This window comes from Palaemon carinicauda, chromosome 28, assembly GCF_036898095.1.
Source record: "Palaemon carinicauda isolate YSFRI2023 chromosome 28, ASM3689809v2, whole genome shotgun sequence".
Taxonomy (NCBI): Eukaryota; Metazoa; Arthropoda; class Malacostraca; order Decapoda; family Palaemonidae; genus Palaemon; species Palaemon carinicauda.
In genome coordinates, this window is record NC_090752.1 from 82,667,671 (window position 1) to 82,689,928 (window position 22,258).

Below are 22,258 nucleotides of genomic sequence, written 5' to 3' on the forward strand. Positions count from 1 at the left end.
ACAAGTGTTCTTTTGTAAATTATTGTATGGTTGTGGTCAATAAAATATCTATCTATCTATCTATCTATCTCTTGAGCCTGTGCAAGCGGTATTGTGACGTCTCCTGGAATTCTTCCCTCCTCAGGACCCTCCATTACCTATCTTGGTATTCTGTGGTAATGTTCTTTAGTGGAAATGAGAAAGTGACTATAAGTTAAATGTATGAGGACGTAAGAAATTCCCCGGATTACATCGTAAATGTCCTCCTTTCGTTCTACTGCCCATCTTTGCAATTATCTTTCAATGATCAGTTTACCTGACTCATACAACATTCCTTGATTTTCCTTTTATCTTGTTTTTCTGCTTGGGCTATTGCAGGCTTTGATATATATATATATATATATATATATATATATATATATATATATATACATATATATATAATGTGTGTATGTTTATATATATATATATATATATATATATATATATATATATATATATATATATATATGTGTGTGTGTATGTACGTATGTATGTATATATGTATATATATGTATGTATATATATATATATATATATATATATATATATATATATAGAGAGAGAGAGAGAGAGAGAGAGAGAGAGAGAGAGAGAGAGAGAGAGAGAGAGAGAGAGAGAGAGAGAGAGAGAGAGTGTAGCAGCTTTATGCAAAGTTGATTCATTATATCATGGTGTAAATTGATATTAAATCTCTCACTTGCCAGGCTCGTGTTAGACAAAGTGATTAAGAGATGCATGAATAAGTAGCGGGTCCATTAAATCTTTGGAACTGCACTTTATGGCCATTTGCATACGAACTAAACAACTGGATCCATTTACAAATACGTTCTTGCTTCCATTGTATAATTGGTTGTATTTTTTGACTGTGTAACAATTATCTATGATGTATTTTACTTTAAGCTTTTCTTTGAGTAAAATAGAGCCTCGATTTATTGCTTCCAACAAGATTCGAATTAAATATATTATTTTCGTTCCTTCGAGTTCATGTATGTTTGATATACATAACTGTATTAGTGGTAACATATTCGCTTACCATTCACATGGCAGCATATCGATCCCAGCCAGGGACCGCGAGATTAAGCTGTTTACTGGGGAGGCCAGTGCTGTGTGGGGTTTAGCTTGCCTGGCTCACGTTCTGGTGAGTATCTAATCTGATGAATCTGGAACTGAAACCAGGCACCTTTTCCTTTTACCTTTATAATATATTATCTTTAAATTTTGTCGAGAATTGAGATGTATTTCCATATCTTTAACATGACATTTTATAAAAGCAGTATCCGTTAGTTGGAAGCCATTTTTGGAAACTGCAAGAAATCGAGAATTGTTGTCTATTGATTATAATTGTAGCGTTTTTTTTTTTCTTGAAAAAGTGTCTCGAAATGTCTCAAGTAGGTCTTTACATCAGGAATTGCAAACTGAATCGAGTATAGAAAAATGTGCTGCTTATTTTACCGGGGCGAAATGGATCTTCCCGGATTTTGCTAGAAATAATCATGTTACATCTGTTAGCATCGTTCGTGAACTATTACAAATCTCTATAATGAATCTGTTCATTACTTGATTGCAAGTTATTTCAATAATAATTATAGAATTTATTCAGTAGGTTCATTACTGGTGGTGAGTTGATCGTCAAAGTAATGAGTTTTATAGTACATGAGATAGAAGCAATTTTTTTATCGGAATCCTGCAAATGATAACAAAACTCTAAAATTTGACACACTTTTGCTCTAAGTGACAATGATCAGATCTGACCGATTAACCAACTGAAAGTCCAAAATGGCCGGCATTTTTCAAGATGGCTGCAAAGTTAGTCGGCCAAAATAAATATTTTGCTTAGAAGTCTTTTTAATTGTCCAATTTGTATGATGTGGATATGGATTCCTATGTTTTCAAACCCACTGAAGTAGATTTTAATATTTATGAAGGAAAATTACACATATTTTTTTTTCTCGAGATGTTACTGTTTACGAAGCAAAATGACATATTTTTCAAGATTTTGTAATTTTTTTTTTTTAAAGATGGACACGAGATAGTCCGTTTTTTAATTCGTAAGCTTTTGCACTATAATGATCAAACCATGCCACTTGCATTCCACTGTGACGGGCCGAGAGAGGTTGTGACTAAGAAGGCAGGATGAAAGCAACTGAGTAACTTTATTACAGAACATCCGTTTATATATACATAAACTCCAGGCAAAAAGGGCATATAAAACATAACAGGCAATTTCATGTTCAACCGATAACCGCACCGGTTAACAGTTAACGGTGAGAAAAACAGACGTTATTTCAGGTCCCTATCAGTGCGAGGGGAGAGCAAAGATACAAGCATAATATATACAAAAAATGAAATGTCATTACTATGTACGATCGTGTGACACACGGTTGTTACATCACCTACTACTGTCCACATACGTAGTAGCGGAGATATATGCAGGGGAGTGCTGATTATATGCACTTGTATCTTCCTTTACTGCCTTTCTTACAGGAGCACTTTGTTAGTTCCTGAGGGCTCCTTGCCATAGTTGTTAGTATTTTCCAGCATATCTGCCAAGTCTTCTTTCTGTTTCCACCCCCATTCAGCAGGACTGCGTGTGTGGAGACATTTGCCTGGCTTAGATGATCCTAGCCCGATAGGCTGCATGCTTTGTCTGTTCTCTGTGGGCTACCTGTGCTGGTGTAATTGAGTTGTATGGTCTCTGCTTGCAGGCAAAGAGAACTATCCCTCCTTGGTCCACTCTAACAGCTGTGCTTGATCTGTCGTACATGAGGATAACGAATCTCTCCTACCTCTACAGGTCAAGATCACAAATCAATGTTGAATGCTGGCTGAGATATGTGAAAGTTTCAGAAACATCATCAAATACATTCTAAGTTTACTATGCAGAATGTTACTTCCAGCGAATACATGAAAGTATGGGATCCCTTTAGCTTTTCAAGCCTTATTGCAGACAAACTTATGGATTGGAATTCAACGAATCTTGGCTTCTTGGCCAAAAACAATTCTCATTTTCTCAAGACCTATTTCTTGTAATAATGGCAACACAGATATGGCTCTACGATTAGCACGTCTGCGTCATTGGCCTTAATTATAATAAATTTTCTCCCATCAATCGTTGCATCCTTGGCATTTACAAATATTCGAGTGTCAGGTTCCTCATGACAAAATAAGGAAATGGCTTCCAGAGACTTGATTAAGTTGCTAATAGCATCTTTTTCTTTTTGTAACGATGACTGTTCTTGTCGACTCTTCTTCACACGTCGTTGCAAGGTATTAGAACAGCACAATCTTGTTGCTTGCATCACAAAGCAAGCTTTGCCAGTTACCTGGTGTCTACTTGTTCATGTCATTCTTCTTGTGCTTCCTTTTCCTCTTTTCGACATCGGCTCAGATTTCTTGTATACTGTGACGGCGCCGAGTAAGGGTGTGAACTCAAAGGCAGATTGGAAACGACTGAGTTATATTATTGTGGAACACTCTCCTTATATACAAAACCTCAAGGCAACAGGACATAGCAAGTTCACAAGATAGACAATATTACAGAGGAAAAACCAGACATGAATTTTCATGTTCGTTTTAGTTCTAGGGAAGAGCGAAGATACAAGCATAATATATACAAAAGGAATTATGTACAATTGTGTGAAACACGGTTGGTACATGGCTCCCCCCCTAAGAATGACATACTGTACATGTTAAATATGGCGCCCTGACCTAGAGAGGCGAACTGTAGGCGGGTCATCTGGCAGAAGATAAGCAGGTTTTAGACGATCAATGGAGACCCAGTCTTCTTTGCCCCGAATGTTTAGGAGGAATGCTTTCGGACTGCGTCGGATCACAAGGAAAGGGCCCGTGTAAGGGGGCGTTAGTGGTGGCTTGCTGGTGTCGTTGCGCAGGAAGACGTGCGTTGCAGAGTGCAAGTCCGTTGGTATGTGATGCTTCGCTGGGGGCTTAGCTTGTAAGTCTGGTGGCACGGAGTAAATTTTCCCACGACGTGACGTATGCGCTGGAGATCGTCGGAGGAGGTTGTAGAAGGAAAAAATTCGGCAGGGACGACCAACGGGTCGCCATACACTATTTTGGCTGCCGAGACGTCGAGGGCGTCTTTAGGAGTGGTCCTTAGTCCAAGGAGGACCCAGGGAAGCTGAGTAAACCAGTTGCAATCCTTGCAGCGGGACATCAAAGCTGCTTTGAGGGTGCGATGAAAACGTTCAACCATTCCATTGGCAGCGGGGTTGTAGGCCGTAGTCTGATGTAGGGTGATGCCCAGGAGATTCGCTAATGACGTCCGAAATTGAGAGGTGAAAGTGGTTCCCCTGTCAGAAGTAATATGCTCAGGGATACCGAATCTTGAAATCTATCCAGAGAGTAAGGCAGATGTACATGAGGCGGACGTTGCAGTTTCCATGGGAATGGCTTCAGACCAACGAGTGGAGCGGTTGATGATGGTAAATAGGTAACGATGTCCTTGTGATGTGGGTAGGGGGCCTACAATGTCGACGTGAATGTGTGCGAAACGACGCTGAGGTTGAGGAAAGGTGCCCACTCCTGAATCCGTGTGTCGATGTACTTTGGAAGTTTGGCAAGAAGTACAGGCGCGGACCCAATCCTTAGCATCCTTAGAAATGCCGTGCCAAATGAACTTTGCTTTCAGCAGCTGTGCAGTAGAACGGCACGAGGGTTGTGAAAGGCCGTGGATGAAATCAAACACCTGTCGGTGCATGGGAGCAGGAATCCAAGGTCTCGGTCTACCAGAACTGACGTCACAGAGGAGGGTGGTGTTGGAGTCTTCGAGGGGAAAATCTTCCCAACGGAGGGACGTGCAGGATGTCCTACAAGCTTGATACTCTGGATCCTGTCGTTGGGCTTCAGCCAGGGCGTTGTAATCCAATCCCAGTTGAACGGCAGCCAACGTGTTTCTTGACAGGGCATCGGCAACGGGATTCATTTTCCCAGGGACGTATTGGAGGGTGCAATTGTATTCAGCCACGGCGGAGAGATGTCGGCGTTGACGGGCGGACCAGGCGTCAGACTGTCGAGTGAAGGCGTGCACCAGAGGCATGTGGTCTGTGTGAATGACGAAGGGCGTACCTTCTAAGAAATGGCAAAAGTGACGGACAGCCCAGTGCACCGCCAGCAAATCTCGATCGAAGGTAGAATAACCCGATTCTGCCTTGGACAGTTTTCTGCTGAAGAAGGCCAATGGGCGGGGCGAGCCTTTGACCACCTGCTCGAGTACTGCACCAATAGCGACGTCGCTGGCATCGGTGGAGAGAAGGAGAGGGGCGTGTGGGATAGGAAAAGTGAGAGCCGCAGCAGTTGATAGGGCATTCTCTGCATTGCTGAAGGCTGCTTCTTGAAGGGGACCCCACTTCAGGTCCTTTGGCTTGCCCTTAAGGGAGGCGTAGAGGGGAGCAAGAGTGGCGGCAATGGCTGGCAGAAAACGGTGATAATAGTTGATCATGCCCAAGAATTCCTGCAGAGCTTTGACGGTCGAGGGCGCAGGGAAATTCTGAACGGCTGCTACCTTCTCAGGGACGGGATGGACTCCTTCAGGAGTGATACAGTGCCCTAAGAACGACACTTCGTTGGCGCCAAAGGTACACTTGTCGTACCGGACTACAAGGCCGTTTTGTTGCAGGCGGTCGAGCACGATGCGCAGGTGACGGAGGTGTTCCTCTTTTGAGGAGGAGAACACAAGTATGTCGTCCACATAACATACACAGAAAGGGAGGTCCCCTAAGATGCCATCCATGAGACGTTGAAACGTTGCCCCAGCATTACGAAGGCCAAAACAGGAGTAATTGAAGGTGTATGTGCCAAACGGAGTGGTGATGGCGGTCTTGGGGATGTCTTCTGGGTTCATAGGCACCTGATAATACCCCTTCAGGAGGTCGAGCGTAGAGAAAACCTTCGCTTTGTGCAGGTAGGAGGTTACATCGGCAATGTTTGGGAGGGGGTAGTGATCCGGTCCTGTTTGCATGTTCAGGCGCCTGTAATCCCCGCATGGACGGAGGGAGCCGTCTTTCTTCAGAACGATGTGTAAGGGTGACGACCATGGGCTTGAGGTTTTTTGGCAAAGGCCCATTTTCTCCATTTCGGCGAACGTCTGTTTGGCGGCTGCCAATCGTTCCGGTGCCAGACGTCTGAATTTTGCGAAGACTGGGGGTCCTGTCGTCTTGATATGGTGATAAATACCGTGCTTGGCAGAAACCGTGGGCGTTTGGCGAAGTTCTGGACGGAAAACTTCCGGGTACGACGTGAGGAGGTGGGTGTAGGCATCCGTGGGTGCGCTGATGTGGAGAGCGAGGTTAGAGGGGGCAGGTTGAAGAGGTGTCGACAAGTACGAGTCTGCGTTGACCAATTGTCGGTGGGCGACATCGACCAGAAGGTGGAAATGAGAGAGGAAATCCGCACCAAGGATTGGCATTGTGACGTCAGCAACGAGAAAGTTCCGATTGAATTTACCGTTGCCGAACGATAATGTGAGGTTCTCGTAACCGTAGGTGGGTATCGCAGATCCGTTGGCAGCTACCAAGCGGACGTCAGCAGATGTAGACAGACTACGTTGTGCCTTGAAGAGTTTCCTTGGCAAAAGAGAACGACAAGCACCCGTGTCTACCAAAAATCGCACGCCCGTTCCTGCATCCTGTAAAAAGAAAAGATTAGAAACATGGGAGGCCACCGCCACAAGGGATGGCCTACTTACACGTTTTTTGGCCACTGACAATCTTTGGCACATTTCTTCGCGGTTGCCCCGAATCTGAAGTGATAGTAGCAAAACTGCGGCGGATGGGAGGTAGTAAGTGGCTGTAGAAGTCGTCCGTTGGGGCGTGAGCGATTGGTGGGTGGTGGGCGTCTTTGTCGCCGCTTCGGCACGTCACGGGGTAGGCGTGTATGTCCTACGGCATTCATGTCAGCTTCGGTTGACGTTGAATAGGCATCCTCGTCGTCAGGGGTGGAGGCGTTGATGGAGGTCTTGAAGTGGCTGTCCATAAGGGCGTCGGCTTTGGTCATCAAGTCCTTTATGAGTAAACTATCGACATCGGGTATGGCAGCGCGTACAGGTTCAGGTAAACGGCGTATCCAAAGGGCACGGAGTAGGTTCACCTCACGAGGAGAGCCGTCTGCGGCAGGTTGAAGGCGAGCGATACTGGTCATTTCCCTGAGGGCAAGCGAAGCCCTTTGGTCCCCCAACGGTTGTTGCGAGAGCTGAAAAAGCTTTGCTATACGGGCGGCTGGCGACGGCGAGTACTGCTGCAGAAGGTATGTTTTGAGGGCGTCATACGCTATTGGGGTGTCTCCTTGTTGACAAAGCCAGTCGGATATTTCTGGGAAGGTGTCCTCGGGTATCGCCGCGAGAACATAATCCGCTTTGGTGGTTGAGCGAGTCACGCCCCTGATACGAAAGTGGACTTCAGCTCGTTGAAACCAAGCAAACGCTTCTCCGCTGGCGAACGGTGAAAGTTTCAATAGGGCGGCCGCATCGCCAACTGCTGTAGTAGAAACTGTAGAGTCTGTCTCCGTCATAGTACCAACGATGGAGGGGCGAGGGAGGTGGGGGTGGAAGGCAGTGGGAGCGAGTCGACTTCCGGGGTCACCAATGTGACGGCTCCGAGTAAGGGTGTGAGCTCAAAGGCAGATTGGAAACGTCTGAGTTATATTATTGTGGAACACTCTCCTTATATACAAAACCTCAAGGCAACAGGACATAACAAGTTCACAAGACAGACAATATTACAGAGGAAAAACCAGACATGAATTTTCATGTTCGTTTTAGTGCGAGGGAAGAGCGAAGATACAAGCATAATATATACAAAAGGAATTATGTACAATTGTGTGAAACACGGTTGGTACAATACATCAAAGACATACCTGGTGCCATAATATTCCATTTTACTATGATATCCTCTTTAGCAAAGTCTTAAGATACCTTTAAATTATGTGTAGTAAATGTAGGTAAGTGCTGATCAATCAATGATGATTGCATCTGCCTCTGGTTCTCTGTCTGGGATATTCACTTGCTCATTAATAATTTCAACCAGCTGTAATATCATACATGTATGAAGCTTGCTGTCACTGAGTGATACAGGTTGTAAGTGATCTGTACTTGAAGAATTCTTTCCAGTCACACTGCCTGTTCTGGCTGGAGGTGAACAGTCATGAGGGCTTTCTCCCTAGAAATGATCTCGGCCTGTTATTGTGTGATGAAATAAATGGGGTTTTTCTTGATTGGATAATAGAAAGGACTGTTACCTTCATCCTCTAGCCCTTCCATGAATGATTTTAACACCCTAGGATCTCATGTCTATTTGGGTGTGGCTGCCCAACTGATTTGGGGTTAGTTAGGCAACATTTCAGATACTAGTAGGTTGTTGCAGTATAATATACACACATTTCTACTTAGCTGACAGTGAACCCTATAATGAGTTTCACCGCAGTGGTGTAACCAATGTGAATTGGTATTGTTTGACAATCACTACAAGAACTTTGTCAACTTTATTGACTTGAAAATTTTGTCGCTAATCGTACGCAGAGACGTGTATTACCCTCATATAGTTTAGCCTGCGAGCAAATGCGGTTTAACACAGATATGCAATGAGAAAATTAGTGAGAAAATTCGTCTTGTTTGCTTTTAGAAAAAATAACATCTTGAAACATATGTATCAATTTTTGTTGTAAATGGTAAATTCTTAGGGAAAATGTGTCTGTGAGCTTGTTAAACATTAAATTCTACTTCAGTAGCCTTGAAAACATAGGAATCCATTTCTAAATCGTACAACTCAGATAACTACTAATACTTCGAAGCAAAACATCAGCTTTAGGTGGCTAATTTGGTGGACATCGTAAAAAATAGCTGCCATCGTGGATTTTTAGTATCACCTGGAGAACTAGTTTGCTAAATTTGATGCTTGTATCATCATTTGCATGATTTTTCTATTATCTTATAAACTACTTTGTCATTAAGACATTGTCAGGTATTTTGTTATTGGTGGTGAATTAATCACTGAGGTTTTAGTAGCCTATTAGAAATGTCCCCCTTTTGCAATCTATTGGACGGGAGTTCGATCCCCTCCCAAACTCGATTGGTTCTCCTAGCGTTTGTAACCTCACCGTACTTGTGAGCTAGTGATGGGGGTTTTTGGGAGCTGATAGACTCCGCAGCTTTTACCTCACCATATCTGGTCCTGGCTTGGGTGGAGAAGAGGTGTAGCGCTGATCATATGTATGGATGGTCGGTCTCTGGGAAATTGTCCTGTCTAGTCTCTAGCGACTTTTGAATCCTCTGTAAAATATTGATAAATAAGTTTGAATTAATTTTAGCCATTACTGAATTACAGTATATAATATTTAGGTACTACTGTTGTTTGTTCATCAATGCAATGAAAGGAAGTTATATTTGGTGTGATTTTCTTTATAAGAATATTGTGTTGGGAAATACTAAAATCCAAATGGAATATCGTAGGACCACGTTAGAAAATTTCTTATTAATATATTAAGGTTATATACGATCAATATCTACTTTTCCCTTCTAGAATTATCATGTTGTTATCAACTTTATTCTCATTCACCTTCCTAGGAAGATGCCGAGCAAACGTCCTCTTTCTACTTATGAGGATCGCCAGAATGAATACCCTCGAGTATTCTTTGAGAAAGTGACAGGCCTGTCCTCACAATGAGCCTCTCTTATATTAGGTGAGTACAACCTGTATCTTTATATTGCTTTTATCAATACATTTACATACACGCTGTCATGTCATCCTCTTTAGTCTATACAAAGGAATGGGAAGGTGTTCTGGGTTCACAATAAGTCTCTAGGAGTAGAGTTTTTTTTTCCCAGTAGATGCTGGTAGGCCTACGCATTCACAATTGGCTGAACTGGTGAGGCGCGGCATAGGCGGGGATTCAGGGCTCTATCATGTAGGCTTACCTTTTCAGTTGAAAGGAAACGTGAGTCAGAAATTTATCTCTTGCGGACTATAATGTTTTTGTTTATAGCTATTATATATGTGTGTGTATATATATAAAGTATATTTTATGTATATGTAAATGCTATATTTATACCATTATGGAAGATATTCGCTGAAAAATCGCTTATGCGCGTTTGCTGAACCGGTAAGCAGCTGCAGGCAAAATTATAATACCATGCGTCATTACCTCCAACTGCTTGTCTGCTCTCCTCTCAGTAGAGGAGATTGCTGTAAAGTTATGCATCCTAAACATATTTCAAGTGAAGCGAATGTTATCCCAAAGGTTAAAGGTTTCTCCCATTCTTCTCTTTTTGTCTATTTGCTATTTATTTCTGTTTTCATTTATGTTATTCGAATTTTAATGTAATTTTTCTTCAGTAAAAACCGTCACTTGTGGCTAAGTTTCCTCCTCCTTCCTATCCTCCACTTCCTTTTATTGAATGGGGATAAGCCTGACATTTGGTCTTTTGTTAAAGAAATAATTTTATTATAATCATCTTATTTGTTAACGAAAAAAAAATTGTGGTTAAAAAAAAGAAGAAAGCACTTAAAAAACTGTCACAACATGATAACATATGTTGAACTCTACCCAACGGTATTTTTTCAATTATCAATAAAACAGAAATAGAATTTCCATGTATCTTTTGCGGCCAGGTTTTTTGGTTTTGCTCGATGTCTTTTTTGATTGATTTTTTTTTTTTTTTTTTTTTTTTTGTCTATCCACAAACGCCTGTTGTGATTTTGTTTTAAAGACGAGGAAGTTGTACTTAATATAGTGATATACTGATATGGAATATTACTGTTGGGTAGAGGTGAACATATTCTATGTTATATTATGATATCTTGCAAGAGCCTTCTTTAATTAATAGTGCAATATATATGTTTACAAATAAGAAAGTTATCAGATTATCTGTTGAAATATTGTATATTCCGACTTTTTAAATTCTTTAATCTGATTTGACATACTTCATCTAAAGGAAAAGGGTTCAAGTTTGTAATGAAGTAAGAACAATTCAATTTCCATAACTGTTATTTTCACGAGAGAGAGAGAGAGAGAGAGAGAGAGAGAGAGAGAGAGAGAGAGAGAGAGTCTCACGATATCGGAATCTTCTTATCGGTGATCACATATTACAATATTTTTTCATGTATTTTGATGTATGTTTTTGAGCCACTTTTAAAATAATAATGATTAGAAATATGATATAAGTGGGGAATACTTTGCAAGGGTTGGTGATATAAGTTATTAAGTATTTGTCTGTTATTTCTTCAATGTTTTATTATTATTATTATTATTATTATTATTATTATTATTATTATGTTATTACTACAGCAATATACGGTACTGGATTTAGTACTTTTACTGTTTTATATTAGGCAGTTTAGTGTAATACAACACTTTAAAGTCATATACGTATATGAGAAGTGGTGATGTTAATATTGTCAATACTCTGCTCTATTTCATTGGAGAACATTTTCAAACAATCAAAGTCAAGGTCGGCCATTTTCCGCTGAATTCCAAAACCCACGGGAGTCGGGCTTGGAACCTAATGACTAATGACAAGGAGGACTTACTGTATGTTTGTGTGTGTATATATGTATATACAGTATATATAAATATAATATATATATATATATATATATATATATATGTATATATATATATGTATATATATATGTATATATATATATATATATATATATATATATATATACACAGTACATATATATATTTATATATACACACATATATATATATATGTATATATATGTAACATGATGAAAGGTTTTGCGTATCAGGAAAGCTGTACTAGTCAGGGTCGCCCATACTAAGTTGGTTTAATGTGAGTGATCAGACGAAAATCTCTCACCATCACCAATCTGCACTTTCTGGGGTGGTGATGAAAACTGGCCAAACTCCAGACATAAATTGACATGTCTGAGGTCTTTATCCTGCAGTAGATTATAAATGGCTGCATTTGTTGTTCTTTTTTCTGCAGTTGTTCTTTTTTTCTGACGGGCAGTGACAGATCGATTATTTACCATTCCTCGTGAAACAAGTTTTAGACTGATCCTGTCGGTAACTAACTACATAACGCAAGATTCAATATTTGGTTACGTCAGATCCCATATGGCGCTATTCCCCCCCCCCCCCTAAATGATAACGAGTCGATGGAAGCTCTAGATTTGCTGCAGAACTAAAAGCAATGTTTTAAATGCACTGATAGTAACTGTTGGTACCAATGGGAAAGCTGGAACGGTATGAAAATTAATATTCATAACTTTTCTTTTTTCTATGTTCCTTATTTTTTTTTTAATATAAATTCTACTATATAGAAAATAAGTCTCTGACAGTGAATTGTACTAATGAGGATTCTTAACTTAAGAATTTTCTTTTTCGGAATGTGTCCTATTATTAGATTTATCAGAATGCGGCTGACAATACTTTTCATACTGCAAAATAAGATTTTATTTAACAATTGTAAATCGTTTATCCAAACTACAGAGGAAGTAGAGTGATTAAATCTCATCTAGCATATGACGGAGATTAAAATTATTCAGGTGTATTCATATTAGATTTATTTTTGTTTATTTTGGGAGGAAATTAAGGGAAGGTAACGTACAAGAACTTTGTAATTTTATAGCAATATATCAGGGCTGTTATTGTAGCAGATTATAATGGTGCCAATTGAAGTGAAGTCATAACATCTCCACTATATGATAAAGAGCAAGTGTCTGATTATCTATCTATCTATCTATCTATCTATCTATCTATCTATATATATATATATATATATATATATATATATATCCTGTGACGCTCACGGGGAGAGAAAGTAGCCACACCCTGGTTAGAGAGGATACCTCAAGAGGTACACTTGGAACTATACTCTCCCACAAATTGACGAACCAGCTGGTTGTAGTTAGGAAAGGGGTGGGGGGGGGGGGAATAGTTGAATCTGTACGCGTGTGTCTGCATATCTATTTGATTATTTAGACGTCATTTTTGACGACTTGGGTACACTAGTAACAGAAAAAGCAAATGAATGCTATGTTTGTAAATACGCTATTCTCTGGTAATGGGAAAAGATTAAATGGAAAAAGGCTAATGGCATGAGACCACATCTTTTGATTTGATGATATTGACTGAATGACTTATATGCACCTGGTGTCTAATTTATTGAAATAAACCTTTCCAAAATAATATATATATATATATATATATATATATATAGATAGATAGATAGATAGATATATATATATATATATATATATATATGCATACATTTATATATTTATATATATGCCTATATATAAATAAATTTATATATATGTATATATATATATATATATATATATATATATATATATATATATATATATATATATTTATATATATATGAATAATTGTTTATTAGCTACTCTCCACTTGGTAAGGGTAGAAGAGACTCCTTACCTATGGTAAGCAGCTCTTTTAGGAGAACACTCCAAAATCAAACCATTGTTCTTTTGTCTCGGGCTGTGCCATAGCCTCTGTACCATGGCCTTGCACTGTCTTGGGTTAGAGTTCTCTTCCTTGAGGGTACACTCAGGCACACAATGCTAAGTTTATTTCCATTCCTAAGTGGGTGTTTTTCCATGTTGGAGCCGTTGGTTTTACAACCAGGGTTATAACCCTAATCTAATAATAATAATAATAATAATAATAATAATGATGATGATAATAATAATAATTCTGAGAGAAAGGACGTTTGAAGGAAATTAGTGAACGTTTCGGGCTGTTTTGTAAAACGATGGAGATGACGACGATAAGTCAGTCTGGGACGGAATCTAATGATCCCCTCTGATATAGATTAATTATTCAGTGGGAAAATAATGGTCACCAGAGCCCTCTTTTGCTGACAGTCCTCCCGTTTTTCCTTCCATGGTTTTTACATGGGCGAGATACCCGTGATGTTTCAGCTCTGTCATCGAGACGGACGTTGATAAAACGCGTTCTGAAAAATCCGTTTAATTTTCTAAATTTGTTTTCGGTGGTAAATGCTCCTCGGCGCGAAGTATAAAATTGTATTATCTATTATGCAGTGATCACTTGTTGGCATCTGTAATGAATCCATTCATCTCACCAGACAAGAATTATGCCCTTTTTAATTTGGGTGAATAGATTGACATAGGGGTTGTGGTGGCCGATGTGGTAACGTCCCTGACTGTTGAAAGCCAGACTGGGGTTTGAGTCCCACTCAAACTTGTTAGGTTCTTTGGTCGCTGCAATCTCACCATCCTTGTGAGTTATGGATGGTGGTTTGGGGGTTCATCTATAGGTCTATCTGCTGAGTCATCAGCAGCCATTGCCTAGCCCTCCTTGGTCGGAGAGGGGGCTTGCCCGCATGATCATTTGCAGTATATATATGGTCAGTCTCTAGGGCACTGTCCTGATTGATAGGGCAATGTCACTGTCCCTTGCCTCTGCCATTCATGAGTGGCTTTTAAAACCTTTAAGCCTTAGAACTCCGCATTATCAGAAATTGTAAGTGTGAAAAAGATTTTAGAATGATTTACCTACGAATTTGACTCGCTGATGATAATGTGTTTTTGTTGGAATATTAAGATTTGTTTTATTTTAGATAGGAATAGAATTTAAGTCGAGTGTTTATTTTTATTTTTAATGTTTTCTAATATTTTGGTAACGTTTGTCAAGAATGGTCTTGAATACACCAAAGAAGGCCAATAAACATTTTTCCTTCCCTGTAGGCATTGGGATCCCATCCTGTTTTTAAGACTTGAGTTTCGGAGTAACCTGATACCCCATTATTATTTCCAGCCACCCGTGGAGATACTTTTGCTAGAGAGTTATTGGATCCTTTGATTGGCCAGAAAGTATTATTATTATTATTATTATTATTAATATTAGTGTGTGTCAAATTCACGTACAGTTGGACACAGGAAATCATGGTACGCATCGCTCTGAGGAAGTGCACCCAGCCACACCGTTACTGCGTGGCGAGTTCCTGTATTTAGTCTAGCCCAGCCCCTCTGAAAGCTTTCCCAACGTTATCTTTGTAGTTACCCACCACTCAGTAATGGTGTGACATGGTGCACTTCATCGGAGCAAGCTGTACCAGAGACTCTTGTGTCCAACTGTACATCATTAAAAGAAGGAAAGTCATCCCATCCTGTCTTTTAAGTCCAAAATAATTTGTGTACTGATTTCCTAACGGCGTTCAAGGTTTTCAGTGTAAAAAAAGGTATTAATAAACTTTAGGAAATGGGGAAGCTCTGATATTAATACTGTTATGTAACTAAAATTGGGAATTACAGAAATATTTATAACTTTTAGTTTTGTGATACATAAAACTCATTATTTTAAATTTCTTATCGAATTTTTTTTTTTTTGGGGGGAGGGGGGTGGTTAGAGGAATATTCTAAATATCTTTGAAACAGAATTACAAATTCATGTACCCTTTCCCCCTACGTCTTGTGTTCGCCGTTTACCGTCGCCATGTATTGAATTACTTGGTTTGTTAATTTTATATTTATTGATTTGTTATTGTCTTTATCCCCCTCAATGGTCTTTTCAAGCTTGTTCCTATGAAAGGTCTATCGTTTGAATAATTAGGGTATTAATTACAATAGTAATAATATTAATAATGGTAATTATGTTAATATAAAAATATTATACAAAAACATTTAGAAAAATTTAGTATAGATGATATATTTCAAAAATCATGTTCATGCAGAATTACTGAAATATTACTTAGATTTTCATTGGGCAAGGTGCACCAATAATATTATAAATGATGACGAGGTGGAGGGTGAATATAATTGTAATTGTTATTGATGTTATTTCTCACAAAATTTCTCGGAATTGTTCCAAAAGGAAGCTTTGATCGCAAGCTTTTCCTTAGCAGTTTCTTTACTAATGATTCCTCCCCCAGTAATATTTTATATCTCCAAGGTTTATTCATGATTTAGCTGAAGTTTCTCTTTTCTGGAAACAATTGTGTATTTTTCGTGTGCTTGAAAGGACGAATTTAATTGGCATCTGCCATTATTTTAGCTGACAGTTTTTTTATAAGATGTTATACCCTGCTTGTCTATCATTCGTCTTTTCTTTTGCAATGGCCTTTGGTTTTTCCCACATTTCAGTTTTATTTTATATATTTAGGAATGGATATATTTATGTTCGTGTAGGGTTATTTTTAAACTTTTACCATTGGTTTCTTTTCTCACAGTTTATATTATTGCATTGTTATTTTCGGTGTGATGATATTTTTTTTTTTCTTTTTAAGGATATCTCCATTTGAGTGTTTTCTCATTATCAATGATAAAATCTAAATTATGAACAGTTGGTGTCTTATCCATTAATTTATTATAAGCATGGTTAACTGTTTGTTTGCTCGTAAATTCAGAATCCATCAAAAATATTGCGCTAAATTTTACTGATTAGTTTTAGTGTTTCCATACACTCTTTAATGGAGCGACTTTTATGGAAAAGTTCTAAGCAAGAAACGTGTAGTAATGTACAGATGGACACATAAACTCCTTGCACACCTTGCCCAGGAAGTTCACCCTGTCACACCCTTACTGCGTGGCGTGTAACCAAACAGGTAATGATGGAAGAGATGGCAGGGGTGCTGGGAGAGGCTCCACACAGGAACTCGCCAGGCTGTAAGGGTGTGACAGGATGTACTTTCTCAGAGCGAGATGAGCTAGGAATTCTTGAGTCCAACTGTAATTCATACATGTTGTCGCCCATCGTGTTTATAATTGCCTTCTTGATTTAGCCATACTTCAATTTTTTCAAGGTTTATTTTCTGTTGGTTGTGTTTATAATTCATACCTGTATTATTGTTTTTTTTTTTTTTTCAAAGCTAATTTTCTGGGGATTTTATCTAGAATTCATACCTCTTATATTTTCAAGGCTTGTTTTATAGTGATTTTATGTAGAATTTGAATAAAGAGAATCTCTCTGTTGCTTACATAAACTTGCCTTTACCGAAACTTATTCTGCAATATGGAGAATTAATAGGCTTTAATTTCCAGTCTTCAGCATTACCGCAAGATTATTATCATTTTGAGTCAGGAAGGACTTGGATGAACATCTCAATGACTTTATCAACCCCACGAATTCCCCCCCCCCCCCCATAAACCAAAACAAAGTGAGACGAGAAATAAATAAAACAAATACTTTAACCTCCAGAAGGAATTCTCTCTTTAAGAATGGTAGTTTCCAAAGAGCCAAAAAGAAAAAACAGATCTTCGTATAATTTCCCTCACAACCATTTTGCCCCCCCCCCCCCCCTTTAGACCCTTTAATCCCTGCTTTTAAGCCTCCACAGACTCCTTTTAGCATTCTAACAAGGAAGATGAACGTGAGTTAATATTCAATGGAGCGCCAAGTTATAACACCTTTCAGAAAGCCCTTTATGGCGTCTCGTGGCTCCATTTTTACAACGTACTACTCGAATGGAAGGATAAAGCCAACACTAACTACGGGGTTGGGGTCGAAATATGAAAAGGAGGCGTTAAGAGGATTAAACGAGGTGACGTTAGAGAAAGTCGTGACGGTTGAAGAGACGTGGCAGGGGGAATAACGTAGTTTTAAGCACTGAGGAAATATACGGATCTCTCTCTCTCTCTCTCTCTCTCTCTCTCTCTCTCTCTCTCTCTCGCCTACCATTATGTTTTGAGTTTCTATAAGGAAGGAATACTCATCACATATGGTTAATTAAGAAAATGTAATTGTGTAGATAAATATCTGACTGTTGGTTGGTGACTCCACTATTACGTTCTCTTTTCCAATGGTTAAATCTGGGATGGGGAACCACTCATGAGCCCATTGAGTATCGAAGGTGCAGAGCGTATGGAAAGAAATTTCATTAAAAAATTCCATATTTTATGATAAATGGATGTGAACTAGAATACCAGACCACTGCAGAGCAGGCCATTAGGGTAGCAATCTCATTCATAATAAAGTAACCTTTTAATTTATAATTTAGAGTTGACATCTCCAGAGGATATATATATATATATATATATATATATATATATATATATATATATATATATATACAGTGTTCCAGGATATTTCATTAATTGGTTTTAAGATTTCAATGTAAGTCGGATTTTTGTCTTATAAAGCTACTTAAAAGTTTCTTATCATGTTCTGAACACGGGAAAGAACTTGTAACCTGCTAACACTTTGTAAAAACCAGATACTTAAAGTACTAAGCTTTCATATGAAGGCCAGTACTGTACAGTGCAATACTTAATTGTTATTTTATGACTAACAGACCGACGTAAGGTGGGATAAAACTGCGTCATTTTGAAAAGAGCGTTAAGTCTGAACTGACGAACTTTGAAGTAACATAAAGCGGGATATTACTTAATATATAAACCCTGTGTGTAGGTACTTAGTGACCTGATTTGCCACTTTCGGAAGGTGCAATGAGGTGATTCATGGGTAGGTACACGTTTGCTAGGTCCTTAGATTATTCCAGGTCTTACACCCCCATTTCAACCAGCTGTGTGGTCAAGGGAAAGGGGCATTGTTGATATATTTTTACATTTTATTTTCCATGCAGTCTTTGAAATATCAGAGTATGTATGTATGTATGTATGTATATGGATATGCCATTCTCATTATCATCAGCTGTAACTAGCCCACTGCAGCATTAAGGCCTCAGACAAGTCCTTCCATAAACCGGTGGTAGTGCAAGGACATATTATGTACATGTATGTATGTGTATATAAGCTACGCACATAAGGGTTTGTATATGTATACATTCAAGCAAACATACATATTTGCCTATAATAGGGGTCAGGGTTGAAAGTTTTATATACATACATGAATGACCTTTATTCATAACATTGACAAAAAGATTATAATATATGAGAATCGTTCTCTAAGTCATGAGTAGTGCCATAGCTGCTGTACCATGGTCTTCCACTGTTTTGGGTTAGAGTTCTCTTACTTGAGGGTACACTCGGGCTCACTATTTTATCTTATTTCTCTTCCTCTTGTTATTTTAAAGTTTTTATATTTCATATTTATAATTTAATGTTGTTACTGTTCTTAAAATATTTCATTTTTCCTTGTTTCCTTTCCTCACTGGGTTATGTTCCTTGTCGGAGCCCCTGGGTTTATAGCATCTTGCTTTTTCAACTATTGTTGTAGCTTAGCAAGTAATAATAATGATAATAATATCTCTGCTAACTGGGCAGTGACTGGATCTGCCCTTCGGCATAAAGGGATTTCCTCACACTCACACACGCGGAAACATTTCAAAATTTAGGTAAAATATTTAAATTGCAGTAATACATATTCTATCATGTCAACAAGATAACAAAATATGACTGATACTGGTACCATACTTTTCTCTTATTAAAGGTGTTGTCTAAACTGCGTAAACAACAATATTTCGTAATGGTTCTTGTTTTCCTGATACAAGCATCCCCTTGTAATCGTAAAGTGTGAATAGGGAACAGGCTGGGTAATGTCTTCAGTATTTTATGATGTTGATCCTGAACACAAAAAAGGCCTTGGGACCCTAATAGTTGTCTCCACATGATGGCGCTACGCGTTTCAGGTTGTTGGGTTTTATTGCCACTTTCTGGGGAAGAGACATCGAATGATGCTGTGAGCTGTATCCTGAGTAGCTATAATGAAACACGGTCACACACACACACACACACACACAGAGAGAGAGAGAGAGAGAGAGAGAGAGAGAGAGAGAGTTTATATTTTGGGTAATACATGCATAAGGTTATATAATCTTTATAATTGTTTATTTATTATTTATCATGAACGAAGACAATGGTATTAGTGAGATATTTGATTTTTATAATTAGATAATGCACCACTACAACCCATTTCTTATACCAGATCTTGAAATGTGTAATACTGGAAAGAATAACAAATTTCTTCCAGTTGAAGATAGGCATATTATTGTTAAGGAGAAATGAGTGATTGATATTCATAGGGAGTTTGGATATAGCAACAAGCTATAGAAATACAAGAGGGATTTTATTGAATATATCTCTGTAAGAACTTTATCGACCTGAACACATTTTACTCTCCGGAGATCGTCGCTTCTCTCAATATTACAAATTTCAGCGATTGTTTCATTCATTTATGGTGCCAAACTTTGGAATTCTCTTCCTAATTCTATTCTTAATTATTCTCTTAGCTACCTTCCTTTGAGAGGCAGGTCTATCGTTTAAGGGTTTAAAGGGTCGCTCATGAATGGCAGAGGCAAGGGACGGTGACATTGCACTATCAAGAAGGACAGTACCTTAGAGACTGACCATATATTCATATTACCAGCGCCCAAGCCCCCTCTCCACCCAAGCTAGGATTAAGGAGGGCTAGGCAATGGCCGCTGATGGCTCAGCAGATAGACCTATAGGCTTCCCCAAACCCCCATCGTTAGCTCACAAGGATGTTGAGATTGCAGCGACCAGAGGAACTAATGAGTTTGACTTGGACTAGAACCCCAGTCTGGTGTTCACCAGTCCGGTATCTTACCACATCGGCCACCACAACTCTTCTTGAGTGATTAAGCCTTACCCATTTTTCGTTCCATTATTCTTTATCGGGTGTGGTCTAAAAAATGAATGGAAAAAGACACCGTATGCATGCAGTCTGTCTGAGGTTATCTTGATATACCGATGTCTCTCGTTCCCTGGCTTGAAATTCGAAACTTTTTGAATTAATATTGGGTTTTACCTGAGCACCAGATTCAAGACACCAGAGAGAGAGAGAGAGAGAGAGAGAGAGAGAGAGAGAGAGAGAGATTCATTTGTGTGAACCGTTCGCGTGTTTCTAAGGGGTTCAATTAACCTTATGAACCTGAACCATCATCACCTGCCACTGATTTATGGAGAAACTTTCACCTCATCTGGTCTAAACTGCTCATTTTTTCAATAAGTTCCAGGAATAGGATTGAAAAATGGAGAGAGAGAGAGAGAGAGAGAGAGAGAGAGAGAGAGAGAGATTCATTTGTGTGAACCGTTTGCGTGTTTCTAAGGGGTTCAATTAACCTTATGAACCTGAACCATCATCACCTGCCACTGATTTATGGAGAAACTTTCACCTCATCTGGTCTAAACTGCTCATTTTTTCAATAAGTTCCAGGAATAGGATTGAAAAATGGAGAGAGAGAGAGAGAGAGAGAGAGAGAGAGAGAGAGATTCATTTGTGTGAACCGTTCGCGTGTTTCTAAGGGGTTCAATTAACCTTATGAACCTGAACCATCATCACCTGCCACTGATTTATGGAGAAACTTTCACCTCATCTGGTCTAAACTGCTCATTTTTTCAATAAGTTCCAGGAATAGGATTGAAAAATGGAGAGAGAGAGAGAGAGAGAGAGAGAGAGAGAGAGAGATTCATTTGTGTGAACCGTTCGCGTGTTTCTAAGGGGTTCAATTAACCTTATGAACCTGAACCATCATCACCTGCCACTGATTTATGGAGAAACTTTCACCTCATCTGGTCTAAACTGCTCATTTTTTCAATAAGTTCCAGGAATAGGATTGAAAAATGGAGAGAGAGAGAGAGAGAGAGAGAGAGAGAGAGAGAGATTCATTTGTGTGAACCGTTCGCGTGTTTCTAAGGGGTTCAATTAACCTTATGAACCTGAACCATCATCACCTGCCACTGATTTATGGAGAAACTTTCACCTCATCTGGTCTAAACTGCTCATTTTTTCAATAAGTTCCAGGAATAGGATTGAAAAATGGAGAGAGAGAGAGAGAGAGAGAGAGAGAGAGAGAGATTCATTTGTGTGAACCGTTCGCGTGTTTCTAAGGGGTTCAATTAACCTTATGAACCTGAACCATCATCACCTGCCACTGATTTATGGAGAAACTTTCACCTCATCTGGTCTAAACTGCTCATTTTTTCAATAAGTTCCAGGAATAGGATTGAAAAATGGAGAGAGAGAGAGAGAGAGAGAGAGAGAGAGAGAGAGATTCATTTGTGTGAACCGTTCGCGTGTTTCTAAGGGGTTCAATTAACCTTATGAACCTGAACCATCATCACCTGCCACTGATTTATGGAGAAACTTTCACCTCATCTGGTCTAAACTGCTCATTTTTTCAATAAGTTCCAGGAATAGGATTGAAAAATGGGAGAGAGAGAGAGAGAGAGAGAGAGAGAGAGAGAGAGAGAGATTCATTTGTGTGAACCGTTCGCGTGTTTCTAAGGGTTCAATTAACCTTATGAACCTGAACCATCATCACCTGCCACTGATTTATGGAGAAACTTTCACC